We start from the raw sequence: 11,034 nt of genomic DNA, 5'->3' as shown, positions 1-11,034 counted from the left end.
ACCTGCCCCGCTAGGTGGAGGCGTGATGGGATGAGGTAATCTCGCCAGGGCCCTGAGCACCTGGGATGGCCGTAGGGGCTAGGGCCGTGGTCGGCAAACTGCAGCCCCTTGAGTGTGGCTCTTCCACAAAATACCTCGTGCGGGCGCGCACGTACAGTGCGATTGAAACTTCGTGGCCACACTCAAGGGGCCAAAGAGCCACATGTGGCTCGTGAGCCGCAGTTTGCCGACCAATGGGCTAGGGCACATCCATCCATCCTTCCTCCCGGCTCTCCAAGTGGGTCCAGTGAACTGCTGGGCAGAAGCAAACACCGCTTGGCCAGTCCACCCACAGAGAACAGGAATTTCAGGGAGGCCAGCCTCCCTGACTCCTAGGAGAGGGCCTGGCTTAGGGGGGAGGTTGGGGGAGTGTAGCCAGAGTGGGTCACCCTCTGGGCCAAGGAATTTAATTCTCTGGAGGGTGTGCCAGATGAAAACAGCTGGGCTGACCTGGGGCAGACCTGCTGGGTTGGGAGAGCTGGTGGGGGCAGCGGCCGGGGGTCATCTGTCTTTAGTCGCAGCAGACAATGACCTCCGGGCCTCCTGAGCAGTGGGACCGGGGACAGGGAGGGACGTCCCTTGCTCCTTCTGCTTTCTCTCACGCGGCTTCTAAGGAAATTCCACGGCATTGTATTTACAAGGCATCCCCGACTGTCAGCTTCCTTGAACACAATGTATTTAATAAAAAGCCATTAAGCCTTGTAAAGCTGTCAGAAATCTAAATGACACTTGTAATAAAATCTTGTCGGTGACCTGTTCCGGTTAATCAGGTCCAGTGACATCATCACCCACGGATCCGTCTGATACCCAGGGTGCGAGGTATATTTAGACAGCTTTATGATCCACGCGGATTTGAGTTATTAAAATTGTACAGTTTTGCAAGGAATTGGGGATTTAATAAAGCAGCGGAGAAACTACAAAAGGAGCAATAACCTTCCACAAAGCCGATCCTCTTGCAGGCGAAGGGCGTGTGCTCGGGCGAGTCCCGGGGCAGCTCCGATGCCAGGCGCTCACGCGGGCGATTTTATGTCTCTGTAATGTGCATGTCTGGCATCTGCAAAGCTAGCAAATATATTGCATCGTGCCCAATGACTTCAAGGTGGTGAATTACGCCTGCATGTAAAGATTTACGGGTTTATTCAGGTTACTACGAGAAGATATTACCATCAAGTGCTCATTGGCTTGAACGAGCCTCTTTGGAGCAAATATAACCACTAGATTGTAAATATCCTTGGCCCTGCTCACCTCCTGCGTAGTTTCCGGGGCTCCAGTCTTTTTAAGGCATAACGTTACTTAATCTTGAACTACAAAAGCCAGGCCTCATGTAACAATCAGGATGAGACAGACAGACAGACACGGACAAGGGATAGCCATTTGCTCAATAATCTATAAATTTAGACTAATGGAGCAGATATCAAAAAAATGCGGTGGGCTCAGGTAAATCAATCACACCTGGCCTCCTGGCATAAGCTGGCACAGCGTTCCCGAGATTTCAGTCAAATTATTCCATTTGTTTCTGAAGATATTTTAATCCCACATGACCTCAAACTTCCCGTGAACCAGGGCCTGGACCCAAGGCCGCCCACGGCCTTTGCAATAAATCCGTTGTCTCCCTTCTCGGCCCTCAACCCAGGCCCATAGATCACCTCTCCCTGCATCTTGCTTCAATTACTCAATTAACTGCAGTAAAGTTCTTGTAGGTTTTGCAGATGTTGCTTTATTATCAAGGCCTCAGACGAACAGGAGAGTTCAGGAGCCGAGGTTATAGGAAGGTTGGTGGGGGAAGGGCTGGGATGGGGCACAGAGGATATTCCCAGCAACCTTTAGGGTTGCAGCCCCCGAGAGGGGCATGGCTCCCCCCATGCCCCTCCCCGGTGCTGTTCAATGCCCTTCGCCTCTCGGGGAATTTGTGATGTTATCTCACTGAGAAACTGCTTGAGAGAAGTAGGTATTCCACCTTCCGATGAGATAATGCTGTGATTAACAGATGCTTAATTGGGCCATTTATCACCAACAGGACCTGCCTCCAAGTCGTGGGCCAAGTAAATTATTGCCCACCCTGCAGGTGTTGGACTGGCAGATCTATTACTCTTCACGGAACGGTCTTCAGAAGATTTTATATGAAAAGATGATTTATTTCCCAAAGGAATTCAATTGTGCTCTTATTTATCCAGAATGTAGCAGGGGTCCGCCCGGCCCCTCTTCTCCGTGCACAAAGGGGAATTGTTGAAAACCAGAATCGCAGACAGGGTCAGAGCCAGAAGGACACAGAAACCAGCGAGCGGATGCGGCCACTTTACAGATGGCAGCGCCGAGGCTGGAGCACACCGTGCCAAATCATGCAGACACTTTCCCAGTCGGCAAAGGTATTTCCCTCCTTTTTTAAAAAAAGATTGTGGCTTGTCCAGATCAGTGATGGCGAACCTATGACACGCGTGTCAGAGGTGACACGCGAACTCATTTTTTTGGTTGATTTTTCTTTGTTACATGGCATTTAAATATATAAAATAAATATCAAAAATATAAGTCTTTGTTTTACTATGGTTGCAAAGATCAAAAAATTTCTATATGTGACACGGCACCAGAGTTAAGTTAGGGTTTTTCAAAATGCTGACACGCGGAGCTCAAAAGGTTCGCCATCGCTGGTCCAGATGATGTAACAGAATGCGTAAAAATTCGGAACAAGGCATTGTTGTGCTTTAAAGTAGCGTTTCTCACCCTTTGCCATTGTTGACGTGTTGGGCTGGATCAGTTTGCTCTGGGGCCTGCCCTGTACATTGTGGGAAGGTTAGCAGCATCCGGGCCTCCACCCACTCGGTGCCAGTGGCACCCCGGCTCCCCCACAGTCCCCGAGTTCAGGCAACCCAAACTGTCTCCAGACATTGCACATGTCCCCTGGGAGGCAAAATTGTCCCCAGTTGAGAACCACTGCTTTAAAGTATTGTCATCATCGTCCTGAGATTAATAATATAAATTACGGCAGCTGACTTTTATTAAGTGCAAGAAATGGCTAGATACTTTATATACTTTCTCTCATTTAATCCTCACAATAACTCGATTATGTGGATATTTGTTATGACTTCGTTTTATAGGCGAGAAAGTCTAGGCTGAGGGAGGTTAAGGTTTGCCCAAGTTCACGAAGCTAGTGAGTGCCAGGGGTGGGCTGCAAACCCGGGGCTGCTATCCATACCACCAAAGGAAGGGGGAGACGGGTGGATCTGGATCTGTTATGAGGTGCCAGAACTGTACAACTTCGTTTCCATTGTTCCTAGTAATGAACTCGCGTTAAGAGTCTGTAGGGATAAAAGGGAAAACAAAAGCTCCATGTGGCTGGTCCATGGGATGTACTGGTTTCTCTGCAGATCATAGAGTCACGTCTGCCTGGCGTCCAGCGGAAGCACAGGCAGGGCAGGTCCCCCTTGTGGATGAAAGCACTCAGGATGGTGAGTACACAACAGAATTAGGGACAACTCAACATTTCACTGAGCAGATATGTCTTCCAAAGATGCTTAGCCCAGCCTTCTTCATGGGCTGATTGCTACCCCAGACCTGGGAGCTATCGCATACCTGGGCTAGGAGAATCCCAGGTGAGAGATGACAGAGGCTGTGGCTATAAGGTAGAGTAATTTCGTGCCAGGAAATAAATTCACTGTAAAATAGTGACCCGAGGCAAGACGCCGACACGTGGGGGATTAGTGACATAGGGTCGCAAGTGCCTCCAGAAAGCTCTGGGCAAGGGGCTTGGGGGCGAATAAAAGAACGTCTTTACATGAGCGTAATTAAAGTCCACCTCTCCATCCCTGGGCATTTTAATATCAGAATCGCCCCACTGTAGCAACTGCTCCAAATTTTATGGCCGAATTTTTGGATTAATTTCATTTTAGCACGTCTATCCTCCCTTCATCATTTGCATATATATATGCAAATACTCTATATGTAAGAGTAACTCATGCCAAATCCTCCTTAGAGAGGCAGGTATAAATGAGAAACCTGTGGCAATATAACAGCTGGAATGGCCAGGTTTCTCTATGGAGTATAGAGGATTGGTAATCACGATGGAATTTCCCCTTTTTTGAAAAAGAAAAACCACTTTACCGACCTTCACACCAGCATCTCCAAAGGCCGCGGGCGCTGTTTGCATGCTGCTGTCAGAGTGAGCAGAAGCCACGCGGAGACACCCCGGGCCAGATGCTCACCCCTGGGCAGGCGGGGCCGCGAGGCCATTTACTTCCTTACGTCCACCTGTTTTGTGTTTTTCCTTCCAACAGGACTCCCTGTCTGTCAGGCGAGGCTGTGCGGAAAAATGCGCCGACTCTGAAGCACGTTTCCAAACTCAGGCTCTGTCTTCCATTCTCATCTAATCATTGGCTGTAATTTTCTGTCCAAGAAATAAGCAAAGAAGATGTGCGGGGAAAGTGGGTTCTGGACTGAAGGGAGGCAGTGGTCAACAGTGAGTACAAATGTGTGTGTGTGTGTGTGTGTGTGTGTGTGTGAGAGAGAGAGAGAGAGAGAGAGAGAGAGAGAGAGAGAGAGAATCTTATTTAAGACCATGGTTTCTGCCCGGGGGAACGTATTCCTCATCCCATGGAGAAGGGTGCTGGCGTGTGTGCCGTGGTAACACGCGGAGAGCGCCCCTACCTTACCCATGACTATCCTGAGAACCTCATAAGGTATTCAGTCCCCAAGGAAGCCGAAGATAGTTCAAGCTAAGTCACAGCGGTTCTCAACCTGTGGGTCGCGACCCCTTTGGCGGTTGAACGACCCTTTCACAGGGGTTGCCTAAGACCATCCTGCATATCAGATATTTACATTACGATTCATAACAGTAGCAACATTTATGAAGTAGCAACGAAAATAAATGTATGGTTGGGTCACAACATGAGGAACTGTATTTAAAGGGCCAGAAGGTTGAGAACCACTGAGCTAAGAGATATTAAATAAAGACTTGTTCAAGGTCATTTGGTCAGCAAGTGACCAAGTTTAGATTTGAGCCTTAACCTGTCGGACCCCAAACGCAGCCTTTCTCCATTTTTTACCACTAGATGAAGCAATCCCGAACCTTCTAGGGGCCAGGCCCTGTCCCTGGTACCATGGACGTGGAGAAAAGGCATTCCCCATGGGGCTGTATGGGAGGCCTGTGGCCCTTTCCCCGGCATCTGGGGACATGGGTGAGGATCCTCCTGGACAGCCCTTCCTTGTAGCTGCCCCGAGGCGGGCAGGGTTTTCTCTACCCTTTTCTTTTTTTCAATATATTTTTATTGATATCAGAGAGGAAGGAAGAGGGAGAGAGAGATAGAAACATCGATGAGAGAGAATTATTGATTGGCTGTCTCCTGCACACCCCTTACTGGGGACTGAGCCCACAACCCGGGCATGTGCCCTTGAGTGGAATCAAACCTGGGACCCTTGAGTCCACAGGTTTGAATTATTAATTTATAAAATCTCATTAATTTATATTATTAATCTCACTGATGCTCTACCCACTGAGTCAGATCAGCTAGGGTTGCCCTTTTTTTCATCGGTGCTATTACCCTCATTTGTCTCTGCAACATGGGGTCTGGCCCTGGTCTCTGGCCTGGCAGCGGCTCGCTGCCCCTCGCAGCCCCTCACTGCCCCACTCCAGGCCGCCTTCGCCTGTGTAAATGCCGCTGGCGGGCTGTGGATTGCTCCAGGCCTCAGTTGTGATGGGTGTGGAAGGACCTGCTAAGTTGCTCCCGACAACTGTGCGACTTGTTCCATCTCCGGGCCCAGCCTGAGGCCACCGGCTCATAACACACCTTCCCACCCACAGGGCGAGGAGAGAAAGGCAATCATGTCAGATCCTGAGAGGTGAAAACTGCCTGCTTGCTCCCCCTCCTCACTGCCCCCCCACCTTTTCTGGCCTCCCCTGAGGTGACCATGGTTTCAGGTTTGGGAGGGCCACTCTGGTGGCTGAGCTACCTGGGGGCGGGGGGGGGGGGGGGGAGGAGAGGAGGGGGCGTGTAGGTGATGGTGACTCTTCCCAAAGGAGGCTAGAGTCTAAAACTGCCCCCTTGGGGAGAGGGCGGGTGTTTTATTTTAAGGGAATTTTGTGGGCTTGGGCTGTGGTTACAATCCCGCTGGAACACAACCTGAGTTTATTGGGAGAAAAGCTGTAATGGGGGCTGAGGCTCACGTGATTTGGGGGGGTCTCCTTTGAGCAGACAGCAAGCAGACCCACTCCCTCTTTGCACATCCTGGGCTTCAGGGTAGACTTGATACCTGGGCCCCAGCAACGGTGGTGGTCACGCTCATTCATTCATTCATTCATTCATCCATCACCAAATCCTTCCCCAGCGCCTGCTGCCCGAGCCCCGGGCGCTGGGCTGGGCTGGGCCAGGGCGGGCACTGCCCTCGTGAGGTGTCTGACTGTGGCTGCTGACATGAGCGTGAATCAGATATTCCCACAGCTCAGTGTCTGCGGGGGAACTGGGACGAGGCCATGAAGGACAAGGAAAGGTGCCGTGGGATGAGGCGGGACCCCGTTTGGGTTGGGCAGCGAGGTGGTGGCCTCTCTGACGAAGGGAGCCGAGTTCCCCGGGCCTCGAGTGGGGGTATGTGGTTAGGAGGAAGGAAGAACAGCGAGTGAGAAGGAGTAGGAACGGGACAGAATCTGTTTCATTTGAGGGTCGGGAGGGAGGCCGGAGTGAAGGCAAGGCTGGCTCCCCAAGGCAAAGCACGTGGAACATTCTGGAACTTCAAGATGGCCAAGGCCAGCGGGAGGTGGCCTCCCCTCAGTGCTTCCCTCTGTGGCAGTGGCTCCACCCCAGACGCTTGGGCTCACTCCCTCTCCACCAATCCTGCTCTTGACATGATCTCAGGACATTGGCTTAAATTTTTAAAAAAGAGAAAAAAGTGAAGGCTCCTACTATGTAGCTGTGAGGGCAGGGTGAGCAGGGTGTGGCCTGTGTCCCCGGTGCTCACAGAGCCCTTCAGCTGCCCCGACAGAACCGTCTGCAAGACCCAGAGACCAGGGCCCGAGAGGGGACACTGGGAATTCAGACACACCACCTGGCCGCCCCGGGGAGGTGGGGGTGGCGGGGGCGGGGGGTCTTCCCGAAGGACGAGGGTTTCTGCAGGTCAACCTGGTGGAAGGCAGAGGGAACCCCCAGAGGCAAGTCCCTGTCCTTCTCCAGGGAGCTCTGCTTCTCAGGCCTGAAGGGAGTCAGAGCAGGAGGAGTGTCCTGAGGACCCAGCTCCTTAGCGGAGCCCTTGCTCCTGGGCCAGGCGGCGGTTCCCCTCTGGCTGGTATTTCCCCCCACTGGGGAGCAGCCTGTGATTCCACAGAGGAAGGGAGAGGGAGAGAGAGAGAAACATCAATGATGAGAATCACTGATCTGCTGCCTCCTACATGCTCTCCACTGGGGATCAAGCCCACAACTTGGGCCTGTGCCCTGACCGGGAATAGAACCGTGACCGCCTGGTTCCTAGGTCGATGCTCAACCCCTGAGCCATGCCGGCCAGGCTAGAGCAGACAGACAAGCAGATCACTCTGTCTGTGCCTCAGTTATCATATTATAAGCCCATCAATCCCCGCTTTGCCCTGTGGGACCAAAAATGGGAACCCCCGGGTTACACCAGCAGCTCAGTGGATTGAACTGCAGCTAGACACAGGCACGGAGCTCCATTGACAGCTGACAATCCCGAATGCGGCTTCCCCAGGGTCCTGCCTGTCCCGATGGGGGACTGAGGCTAGGAGGTCAATCCCTGGCCTTTCACGCAGCTCCTAGAGGACTTTGACCTCTCAGGCTCCGTGCTGGCCGAGGACGTATCTCCTAGGATTTCCCTTGTGCCATGAGCAGCCACTGAAGCAGTGTGTCCTCCAGGTCCTCGAGCCCCATTTCACGGATGGGAAAACCATCACTGGAGGGCAGGGGTGGGGAGGGGAGGGGTTTGGGAAAGAACCCAGCCCCAGAGGGAGCTGGCGGCGGACGAATCCTGAATCCTCGGTGGCGGGCGCAGGCAGCGCTTCCACTCGGCTGCCTCAGCCGCACTCCGCAAGCCCAGCTGATAATTGCTCATTATGTGCTTAATCTGGGCACAGCCGGGCCTGGCAGCGGAATTAGATCACATCAAAGCGAGCACTTCAAAGGGGCAGAAAGCTGGCCGCGGGGTAATTAGCAGAGGGCCTTTCTCTCCTGCCTGGGACAGTTGGAGGGGTTTCGGGCAAGGTCCAAATGGTACCAAGTGATGCTCAGAGTTGTCAACTCTACTGAACTTGGACAGGCAAGGCCCATGACTCCCTGTGTGTGTGTGTGTGTGTGTGTGTGTGAGAGAGAGAGAGAGAGAGATAAACTGTTCAGGCCCTCTACTGCCTGCCTGGCCCAGATGCCCTGGTCAACTGATGTCCCCAGCTTCCCTGGAACCCCGTGTACCCTCTCTTTAGACTGCCGTGTTCTTCTGGCAGGAGGTGGAAGAAAACATACACACACGTGCTCATCACCATCGGGACCCAGAAATCAGAGCTTGTGCATAAAGATGCTGGGCCCTATGTCACCATGACTCAGTTTCCCTAGTTGCCTATACAGAGGTCCCTTAGGTGTCAGCCCTGGCTTGGAAAGTATTGGTTTCACCCATCGAAGTGGAAATGAGGGGTGGGGGGCTGTGGCAACAGACCTGAGAAAGTCAAAGGACCGGCTTGGTTGCTTAGCGAGACCCGCTTCTCCCTCGCCCGTTGGAGGGGACAGGCAAGGTGATGTTATGTCTCGAATCCCATTTGCAGGCGCCTCTCACCCAGCCAGGTATCCCACCAGCATGGCGTGGATGTGCAGAAAGTGCTAAGAGACGTTATAATGGAGTCTGGTGCCACTTCTCGATGGCCTGTGGGGCACTCAGGCTAACAGGCCTGAACGGGGTTGATATATGAGAAGAAACGGTGCTGAACTAGCCAGCGGGGGACGGAAACCCTTTGCGCCTCTGGCCGGGCGAGCGCGGATTCAAGGACTGCTTGGTGCAGGTGAAAGCACATGGTTCCTCATTCCTGCTGTAATAAAAACGACAAAGTTTCACTGGCTTGAGAGTTTGGAAAAGGATTAATCTTACCCATCTCTTAACCATATTTAAGTAACAGGTATCTTAAGTAATAAGGTTACTAAAGTGGCAGACTCACCCTTCCCCGCCCGGCCCCCATTGGCTCAGTGGTTGAGCATCGACCTACGAACCAGGAGGTCACGGTTCAATTCCCAATCAGGGCACATGCCTAGGTTGTAGGTTTGATCCCAGTCGGGGGCATGCAGGAGGCAGCTGATCAATGATTCTCGCTCATCATTGATGTTTCTGTCTCTCCCTCCCTCTCCCTCCTCTCTCTGAAATCCATAAAAACATATTTTTTTAAAAAAATAAAGTGGCAGAACTCTGAGCCAGATAAGGAAGGCATGCTCAGATATTGAACAAAATCCATCAGACAGGGGAGGAGGGGATCACGGTAAACAGGGCATTGTTTTCAATGGAAATAAACCATCTCCCGTTGATCCTTGAACAACACGGGCTTGAACTGAGTTTGAACTGCACGAGTCCACTTATATGCGGATGTTTTTCAACTGACCCATGCAGTTCAATTAGCCGCAGTTCAAGAGTCAAATGAAAATTGAAAGCCACGTATGTGGGGGCCTGGTAAGTTATAAGAGAAATCTTTACTCTGCAATTGGTCGGCACCCTAACCCCGTTATACTAGTAGTTGCTGATAAAGCAGACTTTGGTCTAATATTGTCTTTATAACTTCTGGGCATGGAACTTTCTTGTATCAGTGATATTGCCGATATTGGGAAATCAATGATTTAGTCTCTACCACTTCAAGAGTTGGTAGAGAGTGGGCATTAATACACCCTCAAAAGGGGTTCTTGCGCCCAGGAACAAACCCAGACACTGTTGCTTCTGAAATGATTTAATTCAAGGCTAACTCTAATGTCCTCTTAGGAACCTCTGCCCCTGGTTTCAGGCTCTCTGTCCTACAATTGTCTCTGTCCTCACATGCCCTGTCCACCTTTCATGATTCGAGAGCCCGTGCTGAAGACATGGGCCTCTAAAATGATCTCACAGTGTACCCACCGCCTTCTGATCCTCAGGTGTGAATATACCACATACCTGCTCAGTGATCCCTCGGTCTGTACGTTAACTCTGTCGGAAACCACAAAGGGCACTTCTGGGGATGGAGTGGCCTCATGGACCAAGGAGACATTAGACCAGGGTTTGAGCCTGTCACTGACCAGCTGGCTGCACTTGGGCAGGTCAGCCTCAATGTCTCCAGAATGGGTATGGGGTAGAATATGTGGCTGAGTTTAGTATGAAGCTATCTGGTCTGAGGATGTTCCCATGACCCTTTGCCTCCCCCACATAGGGACACTGAGGTGTTTGTCTACATGCCTTTCTCCCTCTTCAGCTCAGCTCCTAAGGACAAGATCTTCTGTGTCTTGGAGCAAAGTGTCTGGCACACAGTAGGTGCTCAATAAATGCTTAGCAAACAAAGGAGTACCTACTGGCCTACCTTGAAGAGTGGAAGCATACACGGATTAATGGGTACAGTCAGGACTGAGTAAATAATCTGGGCCCAGCGGAAAATAAAAATGTGGGGCTGCTTGTTCAAAAACTATCAAGAATTTGAAGACAGAAACGACAGAGCACAGAGACAAGTGCAGGGCCCTTCTGAGCACGGGCCCTGTGCACCAGCATGGCTGGCTCACGTGCTCATAAAACTGCCCCGACGCCGTGAACTTTCTCATGAGCGGTGCGTATCAGTCTGCTCGGGCTGCCACCGCGGAGTCCCAGGACTGTGCACCTTCAACAACGAAATGGATGTTCTCACAGTTCTGAAGGTCTGAGGCCCAAGCTCACCTGTCTTCGGAGGCCTCTCTCGTTGGCTTGCAGCTGGCCATCTTCTCCCCGTGTCTTCACGTCCTCTTCCCTCCATGTCTGTGTCCTCACCTAACAAGGACGCCAGTAAGAACAGCTTAGGGCTGGTTTTAATGACTTCCTTTTAAC

The 11,034-nt window shown here is 51.7% G+C and overlaps 1 long non-coding RNA gene across 1 annotated transcript; it reads left to right on the top strand.

The window, feature by feature from the left end:
* Window positions 1-1,866: 1,866 nt before the first annotated feature.
* Window positions 1,867-9,156, top strand: LOC118670258. The gene is made up of 4 exons (XR_004972266.1): window positions 1,867-2,405; window positions 3,402-3,482; window positions 4,308-4,489; window positions 8,780-9,156. It is a non-coding gene; the product is annotated as an uncharacterized LOC118670258 (long non-coding RNA).
* Window positions 9,157-11,034: the final 1,878 nt, after the last annotated feature.

This window comes from Myotis myotis, unplaced genomic scaffold (assembly GCF_014108235.1).
Source record: "Myotis myotis isolate mMyoMyo1 unplaced genomic scaffold, mMyoMyo1.p scaffold_m19_p_15, whole genome shotgun sequence".
In the NCBI taxonomy this organism is placed as follows: domain Eukaryota; kingdom Metazoa; phylum Chordata; class Mammalia; order Chiroptera; family Vespertilionidae; genus Myotis; species Myotis myotis.
The sequence above is the reverse complement of the archived record's forward strand: the minus strand, read 5'-3'. Positions and strand labels throughout refer to the sequence as shown.